The sequence below is a fragment of the Halyomorpha halys genome, unplaced genomic scaffold (genome assembly GCF_000696795.3).
Source record: "Halyomorpha halys isolate HHAL.00 unplaced genomic scaffold, Hhal_1.1 Scaffold125.1, whole genome shotgun sequence".
Classification (NCBI taxonomy): Eukaryota; Metazoa; Arthropoda; class Insecta; order Hemiptera; family Pentatomidae; genus Halyomorpha; species Halyomorpha halys.
The window spans coordinates 153,415-162,603 of NW_027108888.1; the positions used below are offsets into that span (position 1 = coordinate 153,415).

The window sequence follows — 9,189 nt, forward strand, 5'->3', positions numbered from 1 at the left end:
CAATGGATAGTTTGGAAAATATAAAATATAAGTGAGGGAGGGACTAGTAGTGTTCTATGGGTAAAACAATTTCATAAAAACAATAACTAAACGTAACAGGGGCACATGCATTTTTTTTTTAAGGTGATATCTTTTTCTATTGTGTTTTAAAAATATTTATATTCAAATAACGTTAATTAATAAACTTAAGAATTAATTTTTTATTTATTCGATGAAATTTACAACTGTATTCAAAAGAAAATACATCAGGAGAGAAATTCGAAGGTTTAATGGAGCTCCAAAGCTCTACTCCGTATGTCCAGATTGGCCTGTCATGTAGATCAGTCATTTGCTATGGATTGGAAGTTCGAACCATTTGTCTAGTAAGTGCTGTAATAGTCGGAATCGATGTCTAGATGCAGTCCAAGAGAAGGGATCTGTTCGGCAGGAGTATGAGGAATATTCTTACAGGATATAGTAGGGCAGTCGGTAGGTTTATGACGAAGGGTATAAGTGATTTGATGAGATTTATTTTAATCCTCTAATTTAGACACCATTCTTCGAAATAAGTGATGTTGGATTGAAGAGTTAAGTATGGAATTATATTTTTATTATTAACTGCAAGATTTTTTGATTAATTATACTTTGAAATAGTTAAGTGGGGTGTGCGATACCCCAAAAGTTTTTTTTTGCTTTTCGGCAAATGTGGAGCAATAAAAACAACTCAGTGCAAAAACTAACGACTTAGAGGAGAAATAGAATTTCCGGTACTTCATATTAGAAAAAGATGTAGACAATATTTTATCAAAAGGAGAAGTTAATATAATTTTGAAATTCCAGATGAGCATAATTAGGTAAGGCATGCGTATTCGAAGTCAAATGCAAGACTTAGCACAACCGATAGGAAGATCATAGCATTGGTTTGTTCTGCTCGACTAGAAAATCTCAAGGTAAGAATTACCATCTGAAACAGGCTTCAGATTACCCTTTCAAAATTTTCACGTTTATGAGGGTTCCAAAATATTTTGGGAGAAATTTAAGTAACTCTTTAAAAGTAACTCCCCAGAAGAATGAAGTTTTTTCCCACAGAACGAACCCTAAATATTTAAAAATTGCCTTCATCGAGGGAGTAAAATACAGAAACACGAGGATGACTTGCAGTACCTCATCTAATATTTTCGCTTTCATAAACGCTATCAATGTTTCTTGTCGCAAGAAAATGACATTAATAACTGCTTTAGAAGATGGCCACGGGATCTTTAAGGATCTTACTTTAATTTCAAACACCGATTGAAGTACCACCATTTATTGGTTCTTTCAAAAAGATTAACCTGTGTTTTGAAACATTAATCACATTCAGTTATTGTATTTTTTATAAAGTTGTAAATTTAAATCAATAATAAAATAAATAACTATTTTCGAAAAATTCCTCTTAACAATTCCTAACTTTTGTAAGGATGCATTTTCTGGATTATTTTAACGTGGTAAAACGTGATGAATTTTTATTTAAAGTAATAGATATTTATTTTTTCCACAGTTTGTTCAGATTTTTTCGTGTTAAATAAATTTGTTCGTTCTTATTAGCTATTTTTGTTTTTGAAAGTTCTCTAATTAGGCATAATACATGTGATTTGTGCTCAAGATTTTAATTTTTTTTATTTTAATTATTTAACTCAGTTGTTTTTTTATTTCAATTATTTACTTTGTTATCCGCCTATATTTATTTAATGTGTGTATTTTTATTATTATCATTTATTTACATGATTGGGTATGATTGTGTACTTAAATCTCTAATACCTATTGCCCTTGACTGTAGAAAAATGTATTGTTCCAATAAAATTAAAAAAAAAAAAATTATACATAAAGAGCATTTATTGAGAAATTTCGACTATTATGAAGAAAAAACGAGCGAATAAATATACTACGGTTGTGTGCTCATTTCGTACTTTAAAAATTATAATTAATTAATAAACTTTAATTTCCGTTTATTGACTATCCAATAAGAATTAGACATACATATAAACTACTGGATGTAGATAAGGGGAAGGGTGGGGGGTTGGTGGAGTTGAAGTAGAAAGTTAGCCGGCAAACTCGGCTCCCCGCCTCGTTAACATTTTACCTAGTAATCAACAATTTCACGTTTGGTTACCCCATTCCCATTCATCCGTGCAGTTCCGATTCTTTTCCATTTACGTATGCATTGGCGCAAATGATTTTATGGCTCATAACCGGAACATTGCTTTGCTAATACTCTGCACTATCAATTAATCAGGACTGGTTTATAGATTCAATAACAAAGGTATGCAACCCGAAAAAAAAATGCATGGGATACTTTTATTAAATTATAAACTTTAAAGTGAGCTGAATGAATAAATTAACTCCATTTTCTTTCATTGCATTACAGTTTTTGACTAAAAATGATTTAAAAAAAAAATTTATAGTAACTAAAAAAGTAACAACTTTATTACGATATTACATACCCCAGAACAATATGTAATTTTTATTTACTTTTTACTGTTGGAACGTTCTGAAAAAGTAAGAGATTTGCTCAGGGGTACAAATATATTGTACGAATTTTGACCAAGGTTCGAAAGTTGATTTTATAAAAATGACATCATTTATATATGGTCAAATCTTTGTAAAAAAGTGTGTCTTATGATTAATATTTCTTATTTATTTACATATACATCTACGTATTGTCTGTTTCTTGTTTGTTATTATTTGTTTAAATTATTTTTCTAATAATATCTTTTTCATTTATTTATTGTTTAATTATCGCCAATTAGTGATTCTTTTTAAAACCAATGAGAGCTTTTATTATTTTGATATTTTTGAAAGCGTGTTATCTTTTAAACTGTTTAGTCTATAAGTCGTCATAATTATTTACAAATTTTAGTGAATGAATACTAGAAAAAAACGAAACAAAATTTATAACTTTCGTTTAATTTCTAATCCCTTCTCCTGTTTCTTTATACAGGACCTTATTTAGGCATATTAGTATATTTAGTTGTTTTTTTTATTGCATATTATATGGCATATACTGGACTTTTTTATTGCCCGAAATTCAGGGTCTGGGTCATAATATTTAAAAATGAAAAAATTATTCATTTCAGTTACTTAATTCATAATATACACAATACTAGAATAGTATGTATGTTTTTTATTAATGTATTTTATTTTTGCAAAATATACAAAGCTGTGTGACGGGAAATTCATCTATAATTCAAAACATTTAATTTAGTAAAAACGGTTGAATTCAGCAGAAACAGTAAAAATTATTTAATTCATATGTTATTTAGTATAATGATTGAAATCACAAATAATTTAGTAAAAATTATTTAATTTACATATAATTTAAAACAATTAATTTAGTAAAAATGGTTGAATTCACATATTATTAGGTAAAATTGGTTGAATTCACAAATAGTATTTTTCACATGTAGTTTAATGTCTTTAATTAAAAAAATAATAATTTAATTAACACATAATTAAATAAAAATATCCAAGCTGTTAATTTTTTTCAGATCTATATAATTAATTGTGAGTTAATACTTTTTATATTTAAAACTCCAGTATAAAATATTTCATTTATTTAATTAAATCAACAATAATATTATATAACATACTAATGAACGTGTTCTAGGTGAAATATGTGAAACAATTTCCTATAATTTGTAATTAACGAGACTGTACTTAGAAGAGAACGTACACGCGCGCTGGGGAAACCTAAGCCCACCACGTTCTCCACTACTCCGAAATAGATTCATATTCCAGGCTTTATCCTGGTAAATTAAAGTGGTATTTACCTCGTTAAATACCAGGTAAATTGTGATTTCATCTGCAGGTCCAGGCCCAATAGTAAGTAGATTGTAAAATTTATAAATATTTTAACCCTATTAAAATAAAGAGATGCTTAACCGGTTTTAATGAACGAATAATTGAAATAAATAAAGTACTTATTAAACACTAAATCCTCTACACCAAGAAAAAGAGAATTGCTTTATAACTACTATTAAAAACTTGAAGATCATTTTTACACTTAAATAAAGAGATTTTATTTAATTTATTTTAAATTAGTCCAATAAATTTTAATTCATCATATATTAATATAAATTTCTTCTTTGTTAATTATTTATTACTTTATATTGTCCAAAATAATGTCTGAATATTCGCCATAAAAGATTTGGAGACATTATAAAACAAATAATAATATATGTATTTATATACATTTTTTTCTTTTAAATGTGTTTATTTATAAAAAAAAAAAAAAAAAAAAAGATATATTCAAATAATCAAAAACACATAGAAAATAGAAAGATATCCATTTATCTAAGCCTATGTGAAATTTAATCTATAACACGTAAATAACAAAATTAAAAAAAGTTATATGCTAAAAAAAAATCAGCAAGTTAGTAATTTAAAACAACAATATGGTATTTTTATTTTAAAACAAAAACAAAAAATTAAAATCTGAATTTTAAAAAACTGTGGTATAGTTGATCCCTTAGATGTTAACCAACTGCACTATTTCCAGGGTAAACCGTTGTAAATAATTGCTAAGAGTTCTCCAATTAGAGCCTTTTAATAAACTTGGTAATTGTTCTGGAGAGCAGATGTAATGCTCAAAATATTTTATTAAATACTACTATACTTGTGACAGGTTTCCAAGAAGTGAATGGTATCTTTCTTGTCTTCGGATTTATAAACTATCATGCATCCATGGTTTTACACTTAAATTGAGTAATTTCATTCCACATATAGAAATCCAATTACATTTTATAAATTAAATATCAATAAAAAAAAATGTTTAGCAAAATTAACTTCAGCTTATTTTTATAAAAAATTATATCATAACAACACAACTTATTTTATTATATATATTGCACAGTTTTTTTTTTATAGACTGAATATTCTAGCAATTCCAATGCTTACCCCTGTCATCATAATAAAATCTATTTTCAAACATATCTGTATTTGTAAAAGACTATTTAAAATTCTGCTTATTTCCAACCATTTATTAACTCGGTTCATAGAGACTTTTATATAAATAAATATTTTACAAAAGGTTTATTTTCAGAAAAAAACTAGGAAAGTACCTTCTGATCAACTCCCATTTTACAAATTATATGCCCCATTTTTTTAAATCACTATACACTCATAATGAATTATTACCTAGTGATCACTAATAACATTGCTAGATAGATAGATAGATAATAGAGAGATTTGCGCTAATATACCTGAAATTTCGTTGAATAATTTATCATCAAATGTAATGAAAGTTAAAAAACTGTATGCAATAGGAAAATTAGATTTCATATAGTTTGTATTATTGTTATAATTAATAAGTTATTTTAAATAGAATTACTGAATAATATAAACAAAAAAAGTTCTTCCATAATTTTTTTTTTTAATTCTTTTTTATTAATAAAGTACCTTCATACGCATTTCTCCATTATTTTTTGTTCGGCAATGTTGACAATTCGTAAATTGGCTTATTATTCTTTGTTTAAATCATAGTTAATAAAAATTATATAATGACAGATATGATATTTATTAACATTAGAACAAATGATACGCCTATATTCGGTGGAAAACATGACAAATAATTAGGCAATGGAAATACAAATTGAACATTGAGTAGAGGCGATGTGTGCACTGCCCATATGGGCCTAATTTACCCATAGCCACCCCTAATGGGATGGAATTTGGTGTGCTGGTCGTGTCACGTTGTTTACTAATTAGACTTAACTCCAATGTAATCAGTAAAGTGGACAAAACATGAATATTTCACCAACTCTCACGAAACTAGCATTTGTCCGAAATATTTCACATTCAGATCGAAAAGCATTAAGTGAGTCCTTAATCCTATCATATTTAAATTATTAAGTAAATAATAAAATTAATATTTGAAAAAAACTCAAATTTAGAAAGCAAATTTAGAATGCAATACAGCAGATCATCTGGATCCGTCATATCTAAAACATTTTTTTAAATTATATAACGATCTAGTTTTTGTAAGAATTAAAGGCTAATAGAAATCTTTTTAGAGTTTTTAACGCACACAGCTTGAGTTTTGTTTGTCAATGTAGTACAGTAAAACGAGAAATTCACCTATAAGTCATTTTAAACTAATTTATTTCAATCGATTCTAATGTAAAGCTGTTTAAATAAAATGATGGCTAAAAGTTTTCCACTCCCTGGTCTAATATGACAGATTTTGTAACGTCAACCGAATATTAATAGGTTTATAGCAAATAACTTCTAAAGTATGATCAGTAGCTTAAATATGAATATTTATAATATTAAAAGGATAAATTTGCGCAAATTATGATATATAATAATTATGTAATAATAAATAAATAATAGTAATGAATAATAATAAAGGCTTAGAGAACCTGAAGGTTCAATGCCGATACCACCAATCGTTTTCTACATACATCTATCCAGTAATACACCTCCAAACCCAAATCTAATAAATTAGTATTAACGCAATCATCCCATGCACGTTCCGGCCAACCACTCGGACGTTTACACGTCGGTTCAGAGTATTTTAGGAATTCTTTCTTTACTAAGTCACACAACCTTACACACCCATCTTACCTGCCTAGATACCATAACCTGAATTATATTTACCCAGTGAAGTTCCCTCAATTCAGTGTTGTGTAGTCTTCTAAATTCTCACGTTATCGCATCCTTTTTTGTTCCGAATATTTTACTTAATACTTTATATTCAAAAATCTTAAGGTGCTGTTTTTCCCTTAGTGTAAGAGGCTACGTTTCACATCCATAAAGTGTGGTGGATAATAGTTTTATAAATTCTAACTTTTAAGTTTTTGGACAGAAGGGCCAAGTTAAGCAATTTAAAAATTGAAAAATAACAAGCACTTACCGCTTTTATGATCTGGCTTCAGTCAATACAGTATTTTACGTTATTTTGGAAAGTATCTTATATAGCTATTTGATTATGATAATACTCCAGATTTTTTTGAAGGAGGATAGTCCGCGTGGCGGCCAATAAAGAAATCAAAATAGTAAAAGAGAACTATTTATTGTAAACCAACGTTTCGACCCACTTTGCAGGACTTCGTCAGGGCTGTAACAATGTAGTTCCAGGGCCAACTGAGATTCTCCACATTTTTTTTTGTGTTGAACTACACATTAAAATGATTTGCCGCCCAAAAAATCAATCCGGCATTATTGTTTTTTGCAGACGACATTTCAACATAAACATACACCAGGCTATTCTACTTAATGCTATTATTATTTTAGTTTATTTTGCTTTTTAGTTTTCTTTGTCATTTAAGCAATTATCAATTATTTGTTATATTCCTCACCGTTCTTGTGCAAAAATCCTACTATAAAGAATCCACAAAAGTTATTTATCAAAATAACAAAGGATGTCAAAACTGGAACCATTTGATCAAAGCTGGCAGGAACGGATTCAAAATTATTATTAAATACTTGATATAAATAATTGATAATATATATACTTAGATGTAATTATAATGCAAGACACAAATTGTAAGTTAATTAAAGGTTCTGTTTATTCCAAAATATTACTTAAAGTGACAAAAAATATGTTTTTTGCTTTCCAGTCAAACATTAAACTGTTTTAATAGTTATTTAAAAAAAAAAAATGAAAACTCTTTTAACAGTGAAATACGTAATAATTTTTAACAGCTAAAAGGTGTGAATCGCTAAATCAGTGTTGTTTGTTTATGTCTAAATGACGTCACATATGAAATCATCATGGTGGCAAGCGTTATCCTTCTGCAGGTACCTAGTGCAAAAATCTTTTATATATTTTTTTAATTAATCCTGTATCTTTAATAATTAAAACATATATGATTGGGTTTCTGAATTGAAATAATTTATTTATTGTTAAATTAATTGAATTAAGTTATGGTCAAATAACATTAAAAATATGTTTACTATGTCTTAAACTATGCTGTTGCGAAGAAGGAATTGCACAGCGTCCAAAACACAATTATTCAGGGCTGAAGTTAAGTTTGGTCAAAATATAATGTTCATAATAAAACACAATATTGAAAATGCCATAAAAACCCGGAATTATAAACAAATAAATCTTATTGTACCATTAAATTTTGTTAGGATTTGTAAATTTGCCATGAATCCGTTCCGAAAACTCAAAAATATCTCCGCCTAAATTGAACCTGAAAAAAATTCCTCCATCAATGATTTATCCTTTACGAAAACTTTTGGCGCTATACTAAGAAAACCTCATTAGTTTTGTTTAGTGGCCAAATAGTTGAGATAAACCATTTTTTACCTGCAAATAAAAAAATGTTTTCTCAGTATAAAATATTAATGTATGCAAATAAATAAGATGAAATGTTTATCAGGCTCCTAAATATTTATTACCTTAAAAAAAGATTTTGTTGTTTCTGGCATCAATTTATGAATATATATTTTTTAAAAATACAAAATGTTATTATAATACTAAAAAAAAAAAATTGAAACTAAACCAATTGACTTCAATAAATGAGATGAACAAAAAAAAAATAGATTTCGGTACAACTCACAGAACAAGAAAATAACGTTGATAAATCTTTCCCAACAGATTAAACAACAGAAAGAGAGAATAAATGCTATAAATTCTCATTCGATTTCACCTGAATCGAAAGGTGGAGATGCTATTGGTGTCAACATTAAGAAGCAATAAGTTACGACAGGAGAGGACAACCCGAGGTCCGCCCGGGGAATTGTCTAATAATAAATCAGCCTGGACAAAGGAACCCGATTCAGTCCTCGGTAAAATATCGTCCGCCCCCCTCCACCGATATTATATCCGCTAAAATAAATAACTGACTTTATCTATATTCAACGATAGATAGCGCTGACAGGCCATCAGCACACAAGTAGGCGACTCGCCTGTTATCAACTGTCACATGGGCTTTATCATTTCAGTTTGTCAAGGGAGAAGCCACACACACTTCACCAGTTCTAACAGGCACCAGGTACCTTCGATCGCATATCTGTCAAAGGTCTACTTATGGCCAAATTGGAGGCGGGTAATGACCCCGGTATAGCTACGCGAGTGTAGTAAGGAAAACGTTATATAACTCGTAAGCAACTAGGAGCAAAAGTGTTTGGGAGTTCTTAATACTGGTAGTACACCTCCGGACTCAAAATAGCTGCTGAACGGATAGCTCATATGTAAAATTAAATATAACAGGTAACCTTTAAATA

At 28.4% G+C, this 9,189-nt stretch overlaps 2 long non-coding RNA genes across 4 annotated transcripts in view; one reads left to right on the plus strand and one right to left on the minus strand.

Moving 5' to 3' along the window:
- LOC106678133 (uncharacterized) overlaps window positions 1-9,189 on the minus strand; it is a 117,084-nt gene that overhangs the window by 41,646 nt on the left and 66,249 nt on the right. The gene's annotated exons all lie outside the window — the stretch shown is intronic.
- The window catches only part of LOC136795704 (uncharacterized), a 36,630-nt gene that overhangs the window by 19,926 nt on the left and 7,515 nt on the right, over window positions 1-9,189 (plus strand). Inside the window, exons 2-3 of one of the 2 annotated variants that reach the window (XR_010843354.1) lie at window positions 3,623-3,837; window positions 4,514-4,589. This is a non-coding gene — a long non-coding RNA (uncharacterized lncRNA). Of the gene's footprint in view, window positions 1-3,622; window positions 3,838-4,513; window positions 4,590-9,189 lie in introns of those variants that run through there. The other variant, XR_010843353.1, reaches the window with a different exon arrangement.